Source organism: Cavia porcellus, unplaced genomic scaffold, assembly GCF_034190915.1.
Source record: "Cavia porcellus strain 051 isolate PalLab524CR breed Dunkin Hartley unplaced genomic scaffold, mCavPor4.1 scaffold_8, whole genome shotgun sequence".
Lineage (NCBI taxonomy): Eukaryota > Metazoa > Chordata > Mammalia > Rodentia > Caviidae > Cavia > Cavia porcellus.
In genome coordinates, this window is record NW_026947491.1 from 64,164,313 (window position 1) to 64,188,469 (window position 24,157).

General features: G+C 37.0%; 1 protein-coding gene across 1 annotated transcript in view; it reads left to right on the top strand.

Annotated features, from left to right (window-relative positions):
* Lgr5 (leucine rich repeat containing G protein-coupled receptor 5) overlaps positions 1-24,157 on the top strand; it is a 129,365-nt gene that overhangs the window by 1,900 nt on the left and 103,308 nt on the right. The window lies entirely within an intron of this gene.

Below are 24,157 nucleotides of genomic sequence, written 5' to 3' on the forward strand. Positions count from 1 at the left end.
GCTTAAAAGCCTGCAACTACTCTTTCCCACCTCTCTGAAGGAATTTGTCTATAGACAAGCAAAATATGAAATCTCCCCAAACACTTAGCTATGATTTAAATCCTACATCCACTATAAAAGAAGTTTTAAAATGTAGCAAATATACTTATGAATAGTGTGAGGACGTTTTCTCCTCACTTAATGCACATTTGTTAGTTTTCTGTTGCTAAAAGACCTTAAAAGTCTACCTTAAACTATGTCCAGTGTTCTGCAAATGCATTTAATTCTGTGATCTCAGGAGAAGTTACTGCCACCTACTGCCACTGTTCACCACCAGTCCTTACAGAGAACCCCTTCAAGTGAAGGCACCCTTAGGAAGTGAACTAAAGATTCTCATTCTATTTGAAGACAGCGTGTACACTGGCCTGAGAGAAAATCTTCTCAGTGCTCTATAAAGCCCTAAGCTCGAAATGTTTCTGAAAAATAATACAGTGATAAATGCTTCCTTCTAATGGTGCACATCTTGGGAACTCTGAACACTGAGTTTGTTTATATAACCGATACCTAATTTTGACTGAGTGATCAATTCCAACATGAAGAACCAACCTGCTGTTCTCCATAATGTGTGATTTCATGACTGGTCTTGGCATAAAGTACAAAATGCCAGGGCCATGAGATGTCTACTCATCAAGACTGAAGGCTTTTTGTGTTTGTCTTTACAACCACAGGAGCTTTATGATGCCCTCTTTTGGTTAAACCTAGTATTAGCTTATCGTCTTGCCCTTGTATGGTCATAATCTAAGAGACAAATTATGATTTCCTCATGTGCAAGTAAATGAGCATATATTCCGTTGAGTTTTGCATTTTAAGAAGTAACTTCATTCGCTCTTGAAAGGGGTTGTGGTCTCAATCCACTGGGGCCCAGTAGCAATTAAGTGTTGATGAAAAAGTTAAAGTACTGATCTGGGTAAAAGGCCAAACTATTGTTTGTAGTAGGTTATCACCATTTATTTAGTCAAAATGTTATCTCTTAATTCTCCCCTTTAAAAAGAACAAGCATTCTGCTTCCTTCAAATAGACTGAGGGAGGTAAATTCAAGCTGTACGCATTTGACAAATAGACTTGCCACAATCTGACTGCAGATTGTTAGACTTGTAGGTAAGGAAAGTTTCCTAAAAACTTCATGGAAGGCAAGAGCTGTTTATACTCTGTTTTATAATCTTTCTTCCCAGAAAAGCTAAATCTTAAGCCAGTCCAAACATTAACTCTCTTTTTTACTGAGCAACATTCCTTAGTACATCTGTAACTGGACTATTGAATATAGTGGTAACCCTAGAATAATCTCCATCTTATTCTCTGTCTCTGTCTCTGTCTCTGTCTCTGTCTCTGTCTCTGTCTTTGTCTCTGTCTCGCTCTCTCTCTCTACCTTTTCTCCCTCACCCACCAGACAACATATAGGACCAATAAAATTTACTCAGCAGAAAATAGGGACACACCGAGGTCCAAATATATAAACAGAGAATAATTACTCACAATATCTAATATATATCAATCTACCAGTAGTGATCAGTCAGAAATAAAGTAGGCCTAGTGTCTAAACTTGTCATAGGTAAGCTTATGTTAGTATCAAATGTGAGAAGTTTTGCTAATAGAATCTTAATGGTCCCCTATGCTACTTTAATGTGTCTTTCATTTAGTTAGTATGGCATCCAGATATAAAACTAAATCCCAATGAACAACATAATACAGTAAATGTATTTTTGCTGATTGGTCTAGAACAGCTATTTTACTTTATAAATGAAAATTGATTTTTTTTTTTTGCTATTGCTTAATGGCATGAACATTTCTTCCACAAGCAAATTTATGTTCTATGAACCAAAAGAACCATGGGAATTCTGATTTTGTAATCTGGTTTCTATTTCATATCATTTTAAAATTGATTTTATACATAATTAGTAAAACTGATGTTAATAAGAATTGACCAAAACCTCAAAATCCTCATCGTGTGTCCCTGATATCATACACATGGCATGTTTTTATTTGTTTGTTTGTTTGGTACCAGGGTTGAAACTTACAACACTGCACTTATCAGGCAAGTGCTTGAGCCACTGAGCTAAATCCCTGGCCCCTCATATACATGCTTTAACCATTGAAATACAATACAAAATTTTTAACTGTTTTTAGATCTTTTTGAAAGTAATGTAATAGATTCTTGGTAACTTTGAAGCAAAGATAAATACTTTAAATAAAAGGAAATGTTTGTACTTTAGAAATGACCGTAAAAGGTTAGCAGTTATAAGTTTTAAAATTTAGATCAATTATGGAATTTTAGTTTGTTCTACTTTTTAAATGTGCTTAAAATATAATGATATCTAATTTTCTGTATTTAATGAGGATTTTTCTTTTATTTGAGGATATAGAGGGGTTTTGCTCAGTGTTTTTGTTATGAAGGGAAGTTATTGAAACTAATTGACTAAGTTAGTCTGAGTAATTTTTTAAAATGTTGAATTTTGGTTCCAAAATCGTATGACATAACTTTAACCAAATATATTATTGAATATAATCAAAATAGGCATAACAGTTTATTCAACAAGAATGAATTTTTACATTTAATTAACATATCTTTAGATTTTTCTTTCCTCTCCTAGAATTCCTCAAAGTGAAGGAATTCTAATGGTAGCAATCATACATGAGTTACAAGACTGAAGTCAAGAAATAACTTTTGTAGTTAAATAAAATGTTTTGATAATGAACCACTCATATTTGGTTGTATTTGAAGAAGTTCAGAAACACAAAATTGGTCTATGATTTCTTGCAGCTAAACTTTTATCTGGACTATTTGATGGCTTTTAATTACTCAAACATAACTGTCAAGCTATAAAAATAATCAGAGTAAACAACTAACCTAATAAAACTATCATAAAATTAAAGATACCATAGAATATTTATGTTTTTATAACCGATACCTAATTTTGACTTATCTTAGTATTCTTTATAATTCTATCACACTCACATATTTCATTCATTTAACTATAAACATAAATGTCAATTAATTCAAATCTTTTGTCATAGCAGTGAGTTTTGCCTTGAAGTATCTTGTGAGGTAGTGGGAGGTTGAAATATTTCTATTCAATTTACAGTGATGCTAAATTTACATTCCCTTGTAAATATCCAAGCGGATATTTCTGATAAAATGAAATCTTCACAAGAATGCAAATTCCCTCCAATAAAATTCGACCTCACTTCTGTTGCAATGTTTTCTTTACAGAGTCTCACTTCCTATGTAGTATTGCAATGAGTCAGATGGGCATTAAATCCACACCAGTGTATTAGCTACCAGACACTACAAACTGGTCATCTAATTTCAACCCACCAACTGTTTTATTCAGTTCTGTCAGCCACAGACCCGAGTTTTATTTAGCCATTATTTATTAGATGTTCAATTGAACCTGTAAAAACTCATTATCTATAGGAAAAGGGGAGTCTTACAGGCTACAACGTGAAACATTTTGTTAAAATTCTCATAATTCCAACTTAATTTTGTTCTCCATGGGCTGCACAATGAGAAGCAATTTCATTCTTCAAATTTATGGCATTTTCTCCCACCTCTTCCAGTTAATTTTTCTCCCCCATTAGTTGAGCCTTATAGAAATGCCTTATTTGAAACTGGAAAATAGAAGAACATGATAAATAAAATATCAAGATTATCTAGCCACCATGTTTTACCCCGCAGTATTAGCATTAGTGGGGGAAATACTTCATCGTCAGGTGTGCTGCCTCGTCCCCTCCTGCATTACCTCTAGTCTCAGTATGTAAGTCTGGAGGTGGGGAAGCTGAAGTTTGCTGCTAGAGAAGACAAAGGAACCAAATTGTGATCACCGAAACACCTTCCCTAATAAGTCAGGTGGAGTAACACTCAGAATGGAATGGCAGGCTCTCTTAGCTTCAGAGTTTATTCATCTCACTTGGCTGTGAGCTATTCAAGGGTATGCAAATTTTCACTTTATATCTCAAGTGCCCTCCTCAATGCCTGACTCCTAAGAGATATTCAGTAAATGTTTGTAATGTTAAATTTAATAGAATTGGCTGAATCAGTTTCTAAAATCCTAGCAGGTAGAAGTCAGAGAAAGGTAGACAAGAGCAACTAATTCTCAAATAGCAGAACAACTCACAACTCCTGATGTCCCACAAGTTTCATTTGAAATACAATTGAATTACATTCAGCTCAAATGATGCAATTTTGTTTTAGCACACAAAATAATTTACATTTCCAAATTATTTTATTACTTTAATGAAAATAATGATAACAGCCAAAATCCATATTGTGCTTCCTATCAGACATTGGGCTGCCTTCTGACTGAGCCATGTCTCAGACCTTCATGATGTGGTTACCATCTTCATTCCTAATTTGGAGGCCTATAAGTTTATTCCAAGGATATTTTCATGGCTTAGAATACCTTTTGGGTTTCTTTTTCAGGGTCATTTAACCAACAAAAGAAAACTAGTCTTCTGATTTGTAGTTGTATGTCACAGTGATTATACAGTAATTATTGTGGTTCACAAATGCTTATATTTGGGGACCGTGTGGTTCACAAAGAGAACCATCTGACAAAAATTTGCTTCCCTTGATTAACATTTCATCAGGTGATGAACATGACCGTAGCCATCTTCTCCAGAATCTGGAAAAGAATTGAGCTTATAAACTGAGTTACCACTGTAATTGGTGCTGAAATAGTTCAATACATTTTTTGCTTTCGGGAACACAGGAAAACTGATACCAATATGTTCCTTTCATGGAGTTTCAGGGTGAAGTGCATTCTTAAATGAGCATTATATTATAGAGCAGTGGTGGTAAATCTATGTCACACGTGCCGCAGAGGGTTATTTGTGTTTTCGTTGAAGCACTACAAGGTTCGCCATCACTGGTACTGAGTTTAGGGCCAATATTTTAGGTTTACTAGGTGCATATCTTTTTTGCTGCATGATCACAAAACACAGCAGATGGCTAAAATTTTGAAACTTCATTACAGTATAATAAAAAAACACATCAACATTAATCCCCCTCACTCCAAACACCTATCCTATTGTTCTTGCCACTTGCAAGAACAATTCTGAAAAAGAAGCAATTCTGAAAATCTCTCATGACTTTAGTTGCAGTGTCCCAACGTCCTTCATGTCCTGACATAATTCAAGACATCTATGGCAACTTCTGTCAAAGGAAAACATTATGGTGTGTCTTCACCCACTTTATTCATCATATCTGGCACCATGAAACATCTGACTCTTCCTCAAAGTCAAAATGACAGTAAAAAGGAAGTGTTATGAATCAGTTCAGGACATCAAGACAGCCACATTCACAAAAGGGGGCTTCAGAACATCAGAAAATGGCAACCATGATGTGAGTGCATTGGAAGCAAGAGGGAGTATTTTTGAGAGGATCGATGGCAATGTGGCTTTTATTGCAATAAATTATTTTAATTTTTAAATATTGACCATATTTCATCACATTTCATATATTTCCATCTTCTTACTGCCAAAGGAAACATTCTTGGCTCCAAAGCAGAGTTAAATGTTGGCAATTATAGAATATTATGAAGAAAGATCAACAGATTAGAAATCACCTAAATTAGTAGACCTGTGACCACCTAGATCTGTGTGTCAAAATAGCTGCATTCTTGGAAACATTTCTCAGTGCAGAGCTAAGAACTCTCTTAACAAGTGGTTTTCTTTTAACTGGTAGTCTCCTTTAAAATTGATGAGATGGGATAAATTGGTGCCACAATATCATTTGTTTGAGTCCCAATAGAGAATCATTTCAAAGGTTTATAAACTTCTCAGCATGTATTTGTAAAATTGTATGTGGCTTAACAAGTGTGCTGGTGATAAAATCTTCTTACTCAACTAGAAATCTGGGTAAGTTAGAAAAAAAGTCCTCTCCTTCAAACAAAGAAACCTTCCTGAACTATACATTTAATTTCTTCAGTACTCCAACTCACTTGCTATCTACCTGGTACCTACTCCTTGTGGTGTTATAAAATCACCATGAAAAAAGATAGGTAACCTATAAGTTATAAATTATATTTAGTGTATAAAGAGCCCCTCATCAAGCAAGTGCAGATATTTAAAAGATCTAGGATACACTGGTCTATGTACAATCTCTAAAGTCTCTTAAAATGTACTCTCATGCTTTAGTTTTTCTATCCACACAGCATGAGTCATTTAAAATTTTTCAGAAATTCTTAATTTGCCAGTGTCTTATTTTTTAAGCCACACCCATTTTTTTGTCATATTCATTCCATCTCTGTTGCCTTTGCAAAGAGTTTTCCTTCTCTGTAGACAAGAACTGTGGTGGTCTGGGGGAGGAAAGCTGTCCCATGCACACACTACCACATACCCCACCACACCAACAAAAAACCCTTCCTTTGTGCCCCTTGTTCAGCGGAAATGATACATAGGGACATTGACAAGGCATGGCAGTGGAGGGCCAACCCTTTTAAGGGGAGAGACAGAGGGGCAGGCTGTGTGAAGGCACCTTCAGTTCAGTTCAGAAGCTGAAATGCAGAAGACAATTGTCCTGGCAAAGGGAGCCCAACCCCAGCTGAGAACGCGTGCTCCGAGCTGACCTTCCTCATCAGCCTGCCAGCTGAGATTAAGTTTTCCTCAAGTGGATCCTTGTTAGGCCACCCTTTTTCCCAGCGTTGCTCATCTTTCACTACTGGAAGCCAAATGTTTCAAACTGTTACTCAATTTTGCAGCCAAATTCCTTTATTTCCTCCTTGTCTTACACACATGCGCACGCACGCACACACACACACACGATTGTGGTGACTGATGTTGCATACATGCCATCTTTCCAAAGTCTACACTAAGCAGCGAATCTAAGCACTTTTATGCTTCACTAAGAAACTGCCAAATACTTTCACCCTTTTTTTCCTTAAAATCTTGATTAAGTAGAGCAAGGACTTCGACAGAAGATGTCTTTTTGCAAAAATAACCATCCTTTGATCAAAAAAGCCACAAAAGTGTACTTCTCCGGAAAGTAGAAAACCATGCATGATCTCAAGTGGAAAAAATATAAAGAATTTGCTGAATTTTTAACCTTAACACCATAACAAAGATATTATTCTAAAGTCGGTTGGTTAATGTGGGCTGTCTCAGAACGTTCATTGTGTTGTGTTTGGGTTTACCCAGTGTTATTTCAATGAGTTTATTAGTTCAACACACAAAACATCACATGGTGCTTGAAGATTTTAGGTAATAAATTTTTCTTGTGAGACACTGAAAGAACTCTGTTATATAATCAATTGGTCTTTAACTCTATCAGCACAAAAATAATCTTTCCTTTTCTATATACAAATATCTTTAGGATTGTTTAGTTGTGAAAAGCAAATAAAAATTTCTATGGAAGAAATGTATTGTTAGACATCTTTTTTATATATACGTTGCAGCTTTCACATTTGTTTCACACTGTTGAATGGATCTACAAAATTCATCTGAAGTCTTTTAGTAAAGTCTGAGATAATAAATCTTCTTCTTTATTTTCTTTTTGCATCTCCTATCCTGAAGGGACTCTTAGCAGACATGCTTGCACTGGCAATAAGCCCACTCTACAATTGTCATAGTGTTAATTACACAATAGAATAGAACCTAGAAAAAGAATGGCAAAGAGAGGTGGAAAGACTAAGACAATCTGCCACCCACGGGACAGTGCAGGCAGAATCAAGAGCCACTGGATGTCAACAGACATCTGTTTTCAGATTACAGTATACTTCTTTACCTCTTCCATCTCTTGTATCAGAGGAGATGGTATCTTAGAACTGAAAGGAACCATTTTCCTTGACTCAGACAATACTGCTCCTGCCTGCCACTCGAGGCTTTCAAACTGTAAGATGAAGGGAAGCTAAGAAAGAAGAATGTTTGGGATTAAAGTATCAACTCTTAAGCATATCACTACTGGGCTGTTGGATTTTTTAACTTGGAGATGCTGTACCCCTCTCTTTGTGGTGAAAGAGCTTTACTCATCTACAAGCGCCATTCTCCAGCAACTGTTATTCTCTGGAGCTCAATGAAACAGAGCCCAGGAAAAAGTTCAAGCTCTTTTTTCATTGAATCTTCAAGGTCAGGTAGCAAAAGGAAATCCTTGTTAAACCAGATTGTCCCAAGGTGTAAGCATATCTCACTTGGAGAACTCAAAAGTCTTAGCAACTTGATTAACTGACAGCAAGTATCTACCTTCCTTATAGCTACTGGACTTCCTGCAAAATACCCATGTCCTAGGGGTCTTACTATCGTGAGAAGTGTTAGGTAAAGGCCTTCTAGTCATGAATCAGTATTACATAGTAATTTGGGCTCCTTTTGCCTTAGCTATAGAAATGTTTTAGAACATAATTAATTGTATAGTGGGAAGAGAGAGCTAATTTTAGTAGATTTAGCTAAATTATAATAAAACAGATTCAGAGCTTGAACTACATTTAACTACATTTTAACTACATTTTACCATTTTAATAGCTAACTATGTTTAAAGTAAATTCTGTAAAGTATTAAAAGGATAATCTTTTATCCACAAGTTAGCAGAATGACTAAACTGTACATATAAGGTTACATCACATAGTGCAGGATTGAAATTTAATCATGATAGTACAGTGCCCTAACTGCATAAATAAATGGAATTAAAAATCAGTGAGATAGGGGCTGGGGATTTAGCTCAGTGGCTTAAGTGCCTGCCTGGTAAGTGCAAGGTCATGAATTCGATGCCCACTACAAAAAAAAAAAAAAATGAAAAATCAGTTAGATAGGTTGCAGAGAATTCCATTGGGTCAAAAGCTATGTCTATCCAGAATTTAGAATGGCAAGACTATTGGAAATCACCTAATCTAACATTTGTTTCACAGCCAATGACATTCATGTTCATAAGAGGTAAATAATATTCCCCAAATCACAGAGCTGGCAGATGAAACTAAAACTCAAATTTCTTAAAAACCTAGGACAGTGTTCTCCTTCTTGTCACCTTTCTTTGCTTCAATACCAGAAACACAAATAAATTCTACAATTCCCAATTACTTACCGGGCATTACCAATTAAACCAAGCCATATTCTGTTGCATGTGTACAGTACTGTATATGTTCATATTTAGGTGTCTGAATTTTAGCCTATCATTTATTTTAGCCAATTATGAATACAACTAAAATAATTGTCAGATTTAGTTTGCGGTATAATAATAATTTATATTAACAAATAACAGGATTTCCCAAATTTTTTCATAGAAGTTAAGCATGTTTATTTTAATTTAAATTTCAATTGTGACCTTAATTTAAGATTACCTAAATGGCTCTTGCTTTTGTGTCCTTTGTTCTTTAACACTGATACTGCATTAGATCAGGGTCGCCTCAATTGTGACCTAAGTAACAGTGGCATTGCTAGTGATATAACTCAGCAGCACAAGTGCCTGGTTGCCTGGAAAGTACGAGGTCATGAGTTCGATCCCCCATACCAAAACAAAAAATAGTGGCATTTACTACTGTCATGTTCTGCACATACCCACAAAACACATGCACCCTCCCTACCCTCACTGGTCTGCCTAAGATGCAGATCATGTGTCTCGTATGTTCCATCCTTAGGTGATTTCCTGCAGCTTTCATAATAAAATTTAACAACTCTGTCTAATCCACAAACCCAGCTTCTTTTACATTATCTGCCATCTGCATCTCCTATCACCACTTCCTCCCGCCTACCCCACACTTCTCTCCAGCCATATCACACTACACCCTACAGTTTCCCTCCAAAACTTTTCATGTGTTGTCCTCTGTTTGGACATCTTTCTTTTTTATTTTGTATCTTGCTAATTTCATTCAGTCTTTCTATGTTCAACTCAAACATCGCCTTTTCTGGGGAGCCCTCTTTGACTACCAATCAAAAGCCTTCCTGATGCTCCCACATCATGCTTGAGCCATTTTTGTCAAAGCCACTCACCACACTTCATCACCACACCTGACCTACTTGTCTGTTTCCACTGCTAGACTGAGTACCCTTGAATTACTGATTTTCTTAGGCTAAAATAGAAAAGAATCTCCCAGAAGGATTAGATCAGAACATAGAATTCCTATGTGTTAACTATATCATTATGTATTTTTTATTTTTCTGCATTTTGAGGTGCTTTGACATCTTGGGGCCTTGCTAATCATAGAGACACTGTCCCTTGCTGGGCTAGCTAATTCCCAGACAACAGATAAATCTCATGTAAATATACCTTTCATATGCAAACCAACCATTCCAAAGCTTACACCTCCAGCATTCTCCTTTATTGACTTATTCAGAGTGCTTACATTCTAAATCAATCAGTATGCCTCATCCTATAGACAACCTAGTATAGCCTGTGCACCCTATACCCCACTGAAATTATTCAAGCCAGCTAACTTTATACCAGTTACCCAGCCCCAGCTAATCTTTCCCATATAATATATAGAGACTATAATAAAAGCTCATGTTCATCTTTTTCTCCTGCTCCATCTGCCTTCTAACTGAGCATGATGTGTCCCTGTGTGGCCCTGCATGGCATAGGCCTAAGAGGCCTATTCCGCTCAGGAACAGTAACTATCTCTCCAGCAGCAGTTGTCTCCTGATCTGTTTACCTCATCACACCTGGATAATATTAAAAGCTATATGTTAAAGCATCCCATGCTCATTTATGTCTTTGCTTGGGCCACTTCAAAACAGGAGATGGCCAGGACACAAGAGCGAGTTAACACTGTTTCCTCTCTTTGGAACTCACTTTGCTAATCCCCTAAATTCTATGTAAGACTTTGTCCACACAAAAATATAAAGTGCCGTTTTTCTGACCACCAAACATGCAACAGAGAAGGAGACTTGCTGATATAATCTTAAAATAGGAAGACAGAGATTCTTCTTTCTAATTTGGCAGACTACATTTTTGACAAATTCCCAAAACAGGAGATCAAAAAAACAAACCCCAAAGTACTGTAAATATATTTACTTCTACTTCTGCACTTGACCTGCATAACAAACAATAGAATAGTTTTGATTATTCAAGATTAGAGTATCTCTTGGTAAAGATGATAGCCCTCTCTGGAGTGATCTTGGTTGCTTACTGTATGCCTGGCTTTTTTGGTCTACAAAATGAGAATAATAACACCTACTTCATTGGGTGGATGTGAAAATTGGTTAAAAAAATAACAATAATAATAACAATAATAATGCATGTAGAGAACTTTATGTAGCATCTCATTGTGAAGCATGTATTAAATGTTAGGCGCTATTTAAGTTACTGACGATATTACAGTTGCTACCTATACTTTTGAAACACACTATGTTATCCATCATGATATTTACTACAATAGCTAGCTGCCCCAAAACTTTATGGTAAAAACATAATTTGTGTTAAACAAAATTTTCTAATGTCAAAAACAAGAAGAGAATAGTAAAGAGAGACCTACTAGGTAAAGATTGGGGGAAGCAAGAAGGGACAACTTCAAATGAATTGGGCATAACCCAGAATCTGTTTAAAAAATTCTTCCATTTCTAATCTTCAATATCGAATATATAATAGACTGTGTTTTGTATGAAGTTTTTATTTGCACCTGGGTATGTAGATATGACACAAATCTCTAGGCGAACTGACAGCTGAGGAAACACCATCACTGAGAGCAGGCTGATAGCCAATGTCAGAAGTTAACTCCTCAAACATGATTTAATAAATGGTCCACAATTTGTGACTTTGGACTTGGATTGTTTTTGTCTTCTTATTTTTCATCTCATTCAGCCCTATTTTCTTTCCTGACTATAGAAGAGAAATTCAGCTCAGTGTATTCTTGACCCCTTATAAGCTCTATTATGAGCGGTCAGTTTGGGACAGTGGCAGGTAAGATCTGGATTTGAAGACATTAAGAGTAAAACAGGGACTCCAGCTTTCCATTAGAGTCAAATGTGCATTCAGGAAGAATAAAGATTTCACCACATCAAAGTGTGTTTCTTTAGTTCAAAAATGAAAAAAAAAAAAACCAATTGCAATCTAAAGACAAAAACCTATCTAAGGAGTAGACTTATTTCTATGTGAAAATACATCCAGAGTAAAATTTTCATGAAGGGCTTGAATAGCTGTCTTTGATAGAGAAGCAGTTGGCTCCACATAATTGCAGGAAGGATCTTTCAGTCCGCGGTCACAATAAGGCTAAGGTTATTCTAAGGAATAATAGGTTTCACTGATGTGAATCTGTATAGGAAAAGGAATTCAAAGTTAAATGGAGGTCAAAGTACCACTTGGGCTTGTATTTTAAGCAGAAGCCTCTGGAATTAAGCCCAGTGATCCCCAGCAGAGGGGAGAGATGGCTGAGCAACTCTTGGACTAGACAGTTTTTCCATTCCAGATTGCTGGGTATCCCCTGTGTTACTGCTTCTGGAGATGCTCTGAACCCCTCCACAAGAGAGATGGGCTGCTTTACCCATCCATAATCAATGAAATAGGGGAAACACATCTGAAAAGGAAGAGGAAAATCTCTCTATATATTACTACATAAAATAAGATGATTCTGAGTTCTCAAATGCCTGTTGAATTAATAGAGCAGGAAGCTCATTTATAACTCTAAACCCAAAATGAAAGAAACATTAGGCACAGATATTACTTACGATCTAGCAACAGAGATTGGGGGTCTGTATCATCCCAGCTTTATAAAACAGTTAAAATGATCAGCAAACCAAAGAGGAACCAAAGGCAGCAAAAGTTGAACAATTTCAAATGAAAATCAAAAGCATCTCCCAAGAATCAAAGCAAATTCTCCAGGTGGAGAGGGATGAGTGGAAAGGAGCAGCCCAGAAGAGAGTGTGACAAAATAAAAAGAACAAAATAGTGAAGTAACATCCAAGACAAAGGGACAAGTAAGGCAAGAGAATGACCTTCCAGAACCACTAGTTTAAACAGAGTTAGTCCACTAATCAGTCATAGATTCTCTGGCAACAGGAATTCCTGTCCTGCCTCAATTTTCACATCTGTAAGTGAAGAGAGGTGAACACATGCTTTGAGGCCCCTAACTTGATAGTTCTATGTGTCTATCAACTTGACATTTGAGGGTATTGTAACAGGGCAGGTGTAGCAGGATTGTTGAAAATGGGAGGTTTCTCTACACCCACACCCACTCCCATTTTTCAGCAAATCTGGAAGCATTGTTTGCTCTCCTGCAGTGAGCATTACTTAAAATGACTTTATTTGTTTTACCATTTAGAGAGCCTCCCCAGGTAGCCTCAGGAGTCCATTCATTTCATTAACATTAAATCAACAAGCAGACCTTCTTTCTGCCCCTCTCTAGGAGGATTAATGGATTTTGGCATGATTTGTGCATCTAGCAGCAAAACCTCGTGCTGAGAAAGCTAGCAGGCTTGACTAATTCCCAGCAGTGCTAACTTCATAAACTTACTTTGAGCTTTTAACTTTGACTGAAGATTAAAGGTAATGACTTCATGCTGTTACATTTGAATGTATGGTGCTTAACATGCATCAAAAAACTATACAAAAATTATAAACTGATAAATTCACACTAAATATGTGTGTGAGATATATAAATATACATATGTTTTTATGTTTGTGAAAATATTTCTCTGCAGGTAAAAAAAATGTTCTTAATTACTAAGAGAAACGTGTGTCAAAAATAATCATTATACTGAGGGTTGACGATTGCATGTGTAAACTGTAAGCAAGAGAACTTGTGGTTAAAATATCATAAAAATGCTGAGTGCAGGCCCAATGCTGTGAAGCTATAATCTGATGGAATGTACAATATCAGAAATTTTCTTAGAAGAAAAATTATCCTACTCTACCGAAACAAGTTATCGCCTATAAAACATCCTACTCATGAGTATGCTTACACTTTTTTTATTCCAGAAACCTTTGAATTAAATTCAGAATCCAGAAAGTCTGCCTGAGGAAGGAGGAGAAAAGGAAAAAATACAATATTTCCAGCCCATCTGACAAGACTACATGAAAAGCTTTTGATCAAAGGGTCTTAAGTACACTTTACTGGTGTGACAAACAACATTTTTATCCCTTTATTAGATTTATTTTTCTTCTGAAAACTGCAGTGACCAGGGTATGGTCTGTGAAAGAAAGCTGGCAGGGTTGTGTTCTTTGATTCCTAATTAACACCTTCAGTCTCAAAAGAGAACCAACAGAAATACCATAAAATGTTGCAGCTGCATTGTGATTCCGCTTGGTTGGTTTGTTAAAAGTCGACTGGGCATTGGCAGCTGCAATAAAGGGGAAGCTCAATGCATGTTTTGTATTGTGCCCACTGAAGTGAAAGAAGGCAACCATTTTATTTTTCAAATGGGCAGCTGCAGAGGGAGGCTTAAATGGAGCTAAATGCAAGATTTACTGTTAATTTATAGTAAATAAATAATGAAAATAAGACCTAACCTTCCAGGTTTTACAATCACATAGCAGAAATGTTAGGAAATATTAAGGACAATAACTTTAAAGTTCTTAGTAACCAATTTGGGGGTTTGGCAACAAGGAATAGCATTCATTTAAAATCAAAAAAGTCTTTTTGAAAGAGCTAAGCAGACCAAAGCACTAGAAACTGACATTTCCAATTTAAAAGGTAAAGATACATCTTTCCTGCTTTTGGTAATACAACTCCCTCATCCCACTTTATTGAAACCCTAAAATTTGTTCAGATGGGAACTGAATAAGATTCCATACACCCCCACCTCTCTTTTAAAAGAGCATGGAGTTGAATTTTGCCTTGGGTAGGGGAATAAAGGAGGCATTTAACTCTGGTCAGATAAATCTCACTCACATTCAAAAATGCAATTAAGGAAATATGTAAATCTAGATGTTTCATCAAATGCTAGCTAAAGGGTTACTAGTTCTTTTCGAATACAATGACTGAACTAAAGAACTTTAGTGTCTGTGTAAGAACCATTGTCCGAGCTACAGTCCCTGTTGGAAACAGAGTCTGGCCTGGCCGTGGGAAATACCTACATATTTGACACAGGCCCTATTTCTGAGAGAAAGGGGATGGAAAAGAAAGTATGGAGATTTTACTGTTGCATTCTAATCAACTATGATCTGCCTAATTTGCTTTGATCAGGAAGATAAACTAATTTTTCTATGGGTTGCATAGAAGTAATTAGCAAGCCAAAGCTTTCATGTTATTTCAAAAGAGCTAAAGTAAAGGGGATCAGAAATTGTAATAGTGAGAGCTAAATACATCTTTTCTGCTCATCTCAGAGCACTGTTCATTGAAAATAGGAAACTGACACAGAAGAGAAACTCTGGCTAGAGATAGTTTATAGGCTGCAGAATCAGTGGATACTCAGGGATCTACAATGCTGTATAACTAAACACAATTACGAAAGGCTATTTAAAATTGATGTCTGTGTCATCTAGTCCTGTTCTTTGATGAGGACGTTTTACCTTCATGGTGAAAAGGTACAGTTATTGTCTGGTGCCAGAACATTGCTGGTTTTTCCTGCAGCTCAGCCTTTTATGTTCAAGGTGTTGAAGTAGTTGGCTGTGTTTATTTGAACACTGAGCTACCGCTTCTCTGAAGCCCACAGTCACAGCCGGTTTGGGATCCTGCAATCCTGGATGCACTAGAAGGGGATCCGAGATAAAACCAAAACAGCTAATCAGGAATCTGACTCCACAGATGCTTCAATTTCACAGCCTGCTTCTCTGTTTTCCTGCCAGTTACCAACTTCAGTGAGGCCGCTTCCTCCTCATTTGTTTTTTCTAAACCTCCAAACATTTGTATTTATTAGATGAGAAGGAAAGATTGGCCAATATTGGATTTTTGTTTCCTCAGAAAAAAATCTACTATTTAGTGTTGCTTTTCTTGTTGATATGACCTTTAGATTACTTCTTTTCCAAACTGTTGTACTAGATATAGTATCTGCAAACCCAGTGTAAACTTAATTGCTTTTTTGGCCATTAATCTCCTTTGCTAGGGTTCTTAGGTACCAAAGTGTGCATTTCAAGTTGGACTTAATGTGTCTTATAAAATGAGTGGATCTTTTAAAAGGGTTGGAGTTCACCAAGTTTCAAGACTATAGGGGCATTATTATCGTGAGGCAATTCCAAAAGAAACTAGAAAGTATGGTTTTAAGACTAATCTTTTACCTTCTTTTTAAAATTATTAAAACAAATTTGATTTACTTGCTCTCATTATCTGCTTTTTTAAAAGGCTGAAGTCAACAAATATTTAACTCCATCATTGTTGTAAAAGCTCTTACTAAGAGCAGTGTTTAAAAATGCAAGTAAGTCTGTTTTCATTTACTTGCCTGCTTGCCTAAATTCTAAAAAAGACAGCAACTATTAGGAATAAGAAGTCAATAACTGCTGTGGAGGGGAAACTAGCGGTGTTGACTTCATGTTCCTGCATATTTATTTATTCATTCATGTATGCAATTAATGTTTATAGATTGCCTACTTTATGCTAGAAACAGAGGGCATAACCATGCAAAACATGAACACTGTCCTTTACCTTTGCAGGGAAGACAGATTTTGAACAAATAGTTACTCAAATTTGAATTACTAATATGATGATAGGGCTCTAATAAAAACTGGGAGTGCACTAAATGATAACTTTCCTGTTCCCAGTGTCTTGGGAAAACCTTGTTCAGGAAATAGCTTTTAGTCTGAGTCGTGAAGGAGGTCAAGAAAAGGAAAGTCAAAGAGCATTATAGACATTTTCCAGTGGAGTAGGATACTGGGTGAGTTCTTCTCTATGCATTCTGCAACTGTAACATTCAGTTGCCAAACACAGGCAAGTATCCTGTGTCAGGGAAGATGGGCACAATTACTCCTGAGGGGTAGAATCCACCTGAGATCTGACATATTATTATAGGAGAGCTGTCATATGAATATCTTAGAAACATGATATAGCAAAGGCTCTGCTTTTGAGTTCTGATCTCATGTACCTTCTGCTTTATTGGCTTATAGCTTTTCTGGAAAACCTTGCTCAATTTCAGTCCTTTCTGAAACATAATTATTACTTCATTTATCTGTGCCCCTAATAAGAGGCTGAAAGAAGAAGTGAAAATCATGTTGTATGAACATGTACATTTTTTCTGCATTAGACAAGAAAGTCAAAAACCAACAGCCAGGCACACACTGGGCCTTATTCCCCATGGAAGTCATAGGCAAGACTTTCTCCTTCCTTCTCATTCAGAAGCTAGTAGAACCTGCGGGTGCACATTTATTCATTCATTCAGTTACTCACCTGATTTTATGAGTCATATATGTGCTAGAGCATACACAAATAACAAGATGAATTAAGAAACAGCTTCTACTCTCTGAAAATCACCATTTAACTAAGGAACCAAAACAAGAAAACAAAAGCAGTTGAGCATAGTGCTTAACAATCTCAGTCTGAACTTGTTCAATTGGTATTAGAATCTAAGGACTAACCCTTACTGGCTTAAGTAAATTATGTAAGTCCTTTGTGGCTTCAGTTTCCTTATCTGTTACATTTTACATTTCTCGCATGGTTGTTCCTGAGTATTAGTATTTGCAGAGCACTTGGATCAGTGTTGGCAGTTGGTAAACACAAGGCAAAGTTAGCTATTCTTATGGATAGAGGTTGGTACAAAGTCCTGCAGTAATATATAAAAGAAAACAATGAAGTTGCAAACACTTTAAAGAGAGGGGTACACATGTCCTGCTATTGAAATATGACACTATTTTCACCAAGAGATGCTCATGTCCTTCAGAGGTGAAAACCTCCCATCAACAGAGAAACAGAAGTATGGGAACATATTCTGATTGGTTAAGCATGAGGAACACTGATGAATTGAAAAAGATACAAAAAGAGAAAATGCACAAAGCATCCCAAAGGCCCCCAGAAATCATGGGAAGACATTGTGATTATAGTGCACAGAAACTGAATACGCTGGCTACCGTTTGACTGCTGCCTGCCAAATAAAGTTTCAGGTTCTTATCAAGATTTTCCTTTAAATACTGGACCTTCCTGAAGTACACCCAACCTCTTAATGTTAGCTTTTGTATCTTGATGTGCCATTGGTGAATTTTATGACTCAGTGATGCCATTTACCTTTTCTGGCTATTAAGTCATCTGCTAAAGGAGTAAATTCATTCAGTGTCCATTTTAGTGTAAATATGGATTACTAAGAAATGTTGATGTATAAACTAGTTCCCCTAGGCACATATAATGCACAGGCTGACCTCTAATGTCCAGGAACCAGTGGAAAAGTGGGGATGGAATCAGGGGAGTGCTTCTTCCATAACTGGATCCTTTTCTTAAGAGCCATACAGCTCCAATTCCTTCTTCTCCCTTACATAGTGATTTCTACTCCATCTAGTTTTAGAATCTTCTTCCATTTCCTAAATGGAGTGTTGCAAGACTCCAGCCTCAGAATACACAAGTTTTGGAATCTGCTAGAACTGTATTTGGCCACAGTCCAAAGGTCAGTTTCCTGATCTGTAAAATGGGGCTAATAAAACCTGTCATTTGTGTCTGGTGCCCATCTGATGTAAAACAATTAGTTTTCTTCCTTCTCCACATTTTTTCCTACCAGCCAAAAAATAAGTGAATGAATGAATGGTTTATGGATAGTATGTTCAACCCCACTGTTGTCCTGAAACTCTGCCCCACTCATAGCATGACTCAGCTATCAATGCCTCTGCTGAAAACGGGATCATGAACGATATCTGCTCCAGGAATTTCTCTGTATTCATTCTCACCACCAGAGTCTCTGCATTTGGTGTCTCCATTACCTCACTCTCATTCCTCTTCTGCCCTGCAACTGGATCCAAAATTGAGCTTTTCCACACCTTCAGGTTTGGGATGACCTCTGAGTCCACTCCTCCACCTTCCTTCAGGTCCTGGAAAACACATGTCTTGCCTCTTTTCCAAAGCTACCTCCATCTCGGATTTACCATTCAACTTACTTTTATCTCCTGGGACTCGCAGCTTCTTCATTCAACACGCTTTTATTGAGAGTGTATCATGTGAGGTGCTACAGAGGACATAAATGAAGACAATATTAACTGGTTGTCCTCTAGAAATTTGAAATTATCATCCTAACTGTATTGAATTTGATAACCTGAATTGTTACCTGATAAAAAGAGTTCCATCCATGCTACAGCATTCTTTACTTTCTTCTCTTAGTTGTCTGTCACGATGTTCCTCAGTACCTAGCCTAGCACTTCCAATCTAGGTGTTATATAAATATTTTCTTTAGTGGAATGAGAGATTCTCCAATTGAAAACTCAAAATCATTTCTGTTATGGTTTGTGTCTAGATGCCTCCTCAAAGGTCTTATGCAGTCATGGGCGCAGGCTTCTACAGTTTGTGATTGATGCTGGGATTATGGGTGTGGCTGTGGATTATGGGTGTGAGTGCTGCACCTGCCCTGGGGCAGGTGGCCTACGTACAATACAAGGTACAGAAAGAGTTTTCTTTTTTGCTTTTGTTGCTTTTGCTGTTTTCTACTGCCATGAATGTAGCCCTTCCATATTGGAATACTGAGTACCAAGTGAAACCTCCACAAACTGAGCTAAATAAACCTTAATTCCTCCTTTCTTCCTAATTCTGGGTGTCAGGCATCTAGTCCAGGCAACTACAGAAAGGTAGCCAACAAAATTTCACTCTGCTCTTCAGTTTTCTCAAACTGTTCTCCCCCCTTCTCCCTTTCACTGCCTACATTCATAAAAGAGGAGGCTATATTTATTGCCACCATTTCATTACCACCCACTCAATCCATCCGTGTTGAAATTAGCCTGCCTCCTCCACCATTCAACTAAAATTACTGTCTCTTAAGACATCACCACTGACCTCCCATTGCCAAATCCAGATGGTCTTTTCTCAGAGCACAGTTTTCCTGGATCACTCTAAAGCACTGAACTCTGCTGCCCACACCCTCCTACCAAACTAAATCAGATCATTATTGCAAGACTCCAGATCTGTAACACACAAGTTTCGGAATCTGCCAAGTTTGCATTTGGCCACAGTTCAAAGCTCAGTTTCCTTATCTGTAAAATGGGGTTAATAAAGCCTATCATTTCTGTCTGGCACCTTTTCTTTCTTTAATGACCTCTCATTCCTGCTGCCAAATTAATCTTTCTAAATTGATGATAATCATAACACTTTCCTATGTTAAGGATTCCACCAGTCCTGAACATTGTTCAGTGTCTCAAATGCAACATTTTCATCCAAAGCTTCAAACACAATGTTCTGGATGGCATTAGGTTTCTCATGTATCAGCGCTCTTCAGGACAAGTATAAACCAAGGTGACTGAGGTCACATATGGAAGAAACAATAAAGGGCTTAAATTTTTAACATTGTGTTAATGCCTTTACATTTTAGTACAAAATTAGCAAATAAACAAAATTGGACTTTAAAAGACTTCAGTTGTAATTACGTTTATTAAATTCTACTATTATGGCTGTGGCACATTTAGACACTTAACAATAGATTAAGTAAAATTCCATAAATATTTGGGTGCATTTACACTTTAGCCTTAAAATCATAATGAAAGCAAAAATCAGAATCACTCATACAGATGTTTTTTTAAAGTCACATTCCAGTTCCACCCTCAGAGATTCTGATCTGATGGATTTGGAACTGACCCTGGATACCTGGTCTTGAGTATCACCGTGGATGATAGAGACCAACAGACTGTGCACCCCGCCCTCCAGAAAGTCTCATTGTTCACAGTTGCGCAGCTCTGAGCAAAATCTGATAGCACTTTTTCTTAGCTTCAGTCAAGTGTATGCAGGCTTTAACATCAGAAATGTACAGTTCAGTATCTGAGATCAGTTATTACTAGATATGTGATAATCTCTATAAACCTCAATGCCCACATCTGCAGAATGAGAATGGGACAAAGATAGTCTTCATTGTAGAGGAGGACAGAAGGAGATTGGATGCACAAAGTAATTAGCATGTGACCTAGCACAAAAGCAATCAGTTGATCAACATCAGCAAGGACAATTGTGACTAACTTTCTCTCTTCAAAGCTATAATTGGCTAATAGCTTCAAGATCTAATTACATAGCACTGAGGAAAATAGTAACACGTTACTTTATTGTTCTACTTATATACTTTTAAAGACTAATATCTTAGTAACAAATGCCTATCTTGCATTTGTTATTATGTCTATGCAGCTTATTGAAATAAATTTTGAATTAGAATAATGTATATATGTCATATACATGTGGGTGCAATCTCTCAGATAGCAAGTGACCATATGCAAGGTCTTAACCTTGTTTGGCTTTTAAACCAAATGTGTTTGAGACCTTCATCAGCACTGACAAAACAAAGTATCATTTCAGACATTTGTGGATGGCCAGACCTTCAAAGTGTAAATTTTAGCCAAAGTGATACAGATACCTCTTTAAGAATATGCTATTACGTGATGGACTTAAATGCCACTTTAAATAATTCTTTAAGTCATCTTTGATGTATCATAGCCTGTTACTTTCCTTCACAACACTTAAAATTATGGTTAAATAATAATTTACATTATGATCAATTTAATGTCTGTTTTCATGACAAATGTCTCAGGTAAGACTCTAAAAAGACAGAAATTAACTCTATCTTGTTCATGCTTGGATGCTCTGAGCCTGAGACTATGCCCACCACATCATGAGTGCCAAGTAAATATTGGTTGAATAAAAGGAAGAAAAAAGAATTGAATCTACGTACTTTTTAGATATTTATCACAGAATCAGGAGCAGTCCACAGAATAAACTCTGAACTGTATAAGACATTCACACATAACTGAGCCATAAAAGCTGGAGGTGTGAAATCTGTGCCAAATAGTACACTTTGTGTTCTAGGAAGATAATGATTGTCCAGAAGGAATAGCATAAATATAGGAGACATAAGACCCCAGATTGATCCAGAAGATAGATGAAAAGAGATAGAAAAATAAAAGAGGTAAGAAAAATCAGCATGATGGCACATATACTACCATTCTGACTCTAGTAAAAACAGAGGAGAGATAGTTCCTAGTGTATATTAAAATGAACTTCAACGGGTTAGAAGGGTGAAAAGATACGCATGTTTTTAAACAGGATACTCAGTGACATGTATTTTGAATCATTTCAGTAGTGACATTTCATTTGAAACTTTTTTTGGAAAGTAAAAGTTGGCATGAAATTTTTATACTCAAAAAAACATGTGTAATAGGTCAGGAAAGAAAAGCTTTCTTGGGCAGCAGTTATGGTGTTAGAGATTTGAGGACAGAAAGTTTCCTGTGTATAGAGAAATCGGGGAGTAGGGGAGGTAGGTTTGGGTAGCCCAGACACGGACTGAGCTGTGGTTGCAGCAATGCCTCAGCCAATCCCAGAGGGACCTCTGAGGTGGGGTGGCCCTTCAGAAGGATCCCTTTACACTCTCACCCAGTCACTGTAAGCCGATTTCTCTCCTCTCTTCCCCTCCCTGGAGTATGATTTTGCTAAAACAGACTCTTCAATCTCTCAGTGAGGCCACTACCAGGAGCTGAGGTGTGAGAATAAAGGTCAGTCCCGAAGAGGACTGCGGGGCAGCATCCAATAAATATCACTGCCTACTCAGTCTGGAAGAGGGAGAGAATAGACATCAGAGTTGCTCCCATCATGGGGCAATGCTCCTCTGAAAATGGTCCACCCTCAGTAGGATTCTGAAAGTTGCTTCAGATTCTAGTCTTCATGCATTTGCTTCTCCTTCTGTTCCACAGGCTCTTTTGTCTCTTTATTATATGCACATTTACACATTTTTACTGTCCCAAAGAATGATTGTGCTCCTTGGCTTTCCTCCCTCAGTCTTTTAAAGAAAACTCCGTCTCCCAATAGTTCTCACCAGGTTACAGAACAGCCTGTAAATACCACTATCGAAGCTCATCTCCATCTCCCTTCAGCTGCGTAATTCCTCTCCTCCTGAATTTATATTCTGCTTGTCCATCAGGCGAACCTTCCGCTACTTAACACCTGGCAAACACACACTTCTCAATTCCTTTCTAGAAACTTACCTCAGAACTCCCCTTTCAGGTAACATAAACTGATTAACTGGCAATGTGACAGCAGTCTCTGGTAAGCCACTAGACAGGGGTTATCAAATGGCCGCTTCCTAACCACCGAGAAAAACCTAAATAAAAACAATTCGTGCAACAACAGCAGCGAGGAAGTTTTGTTGATCTTCAGTTCTTAAAAGGCAAAAGTTGCACCTGTTCCTGTGCCTTCCCATTGCACAATGTCTACCACACTGTTAAAACTCAGTAGAACGAGATAATTTTTACCCAGCACTGCACCTGGGAAGACTGGCAGGCTGCCACCAACTAGGTGGCTGGTGTTCTTTAGTGATTCTTGTGCCTTTATGTAGAAATAGAAAGTCATGAATGACAGCATCCAGACAGACTGCTATGAGGATTATCCACTGAATAGAACAGTTTTTGTTTGTATTTTTTAATGAGGACAAAATATACAGATATAATCCTCCTTTATGAATCAAGAGAAGAATAGAAGGAACAAGAAGGATTATGAAATTATGTTACTTCTGTATCATCAACTCTGAAAGGGCTTAACATTCCTACACTTCATTTTAGCAAAGATTTTCTTATATTTTCTATTTTTCTTATAAATAGAGTTCCAAAACTTTTAAGTGCTCTTAGTAAACTTGCAGAAGTTAAAGTCTCATTCCTTGGTAAAATATTATTGTTATAAAACTGTGAGTTTTATCTAAAGAAAAATCATACTGTACTGACATCTTTAAATTTTTAAGTTGAGTGGGAAGACGATGAAGAAATGTAAAGTTAATATGGCAGAATAAATAAAAGTTATGTATTTGTTTGGTGATAGAAAGCCACCCAAAAGATTTTCTCATCTATGATTCTTCATGATCATCCTCTTTTGTAGCTGGGTTCTTTGCCAAAAAACCAAAACAGATTCTACATGTGATTAATAATTTCCTCTGTTTGCCCTGGCCTTTTATGAGTTGTATCTAAGGGAGATCTGACAAATTACAAGAAATTGAAAAGCTTCCTTTTGGTATCTAAGGTCTGGTTGTCATTTTCAAGTTTTCCAATTTGAGGAAACTGTGCAATTAGGAACATAACTGTGGCTCTTTGGGGAGCTGTTTATTTAGTGAAATTGGCAACACATCATCCTTGAAATAAGGAGAATGCAACTGGTTTCCAAGTTGAGGTGAATCCTGAGTGATAATGAGAGTT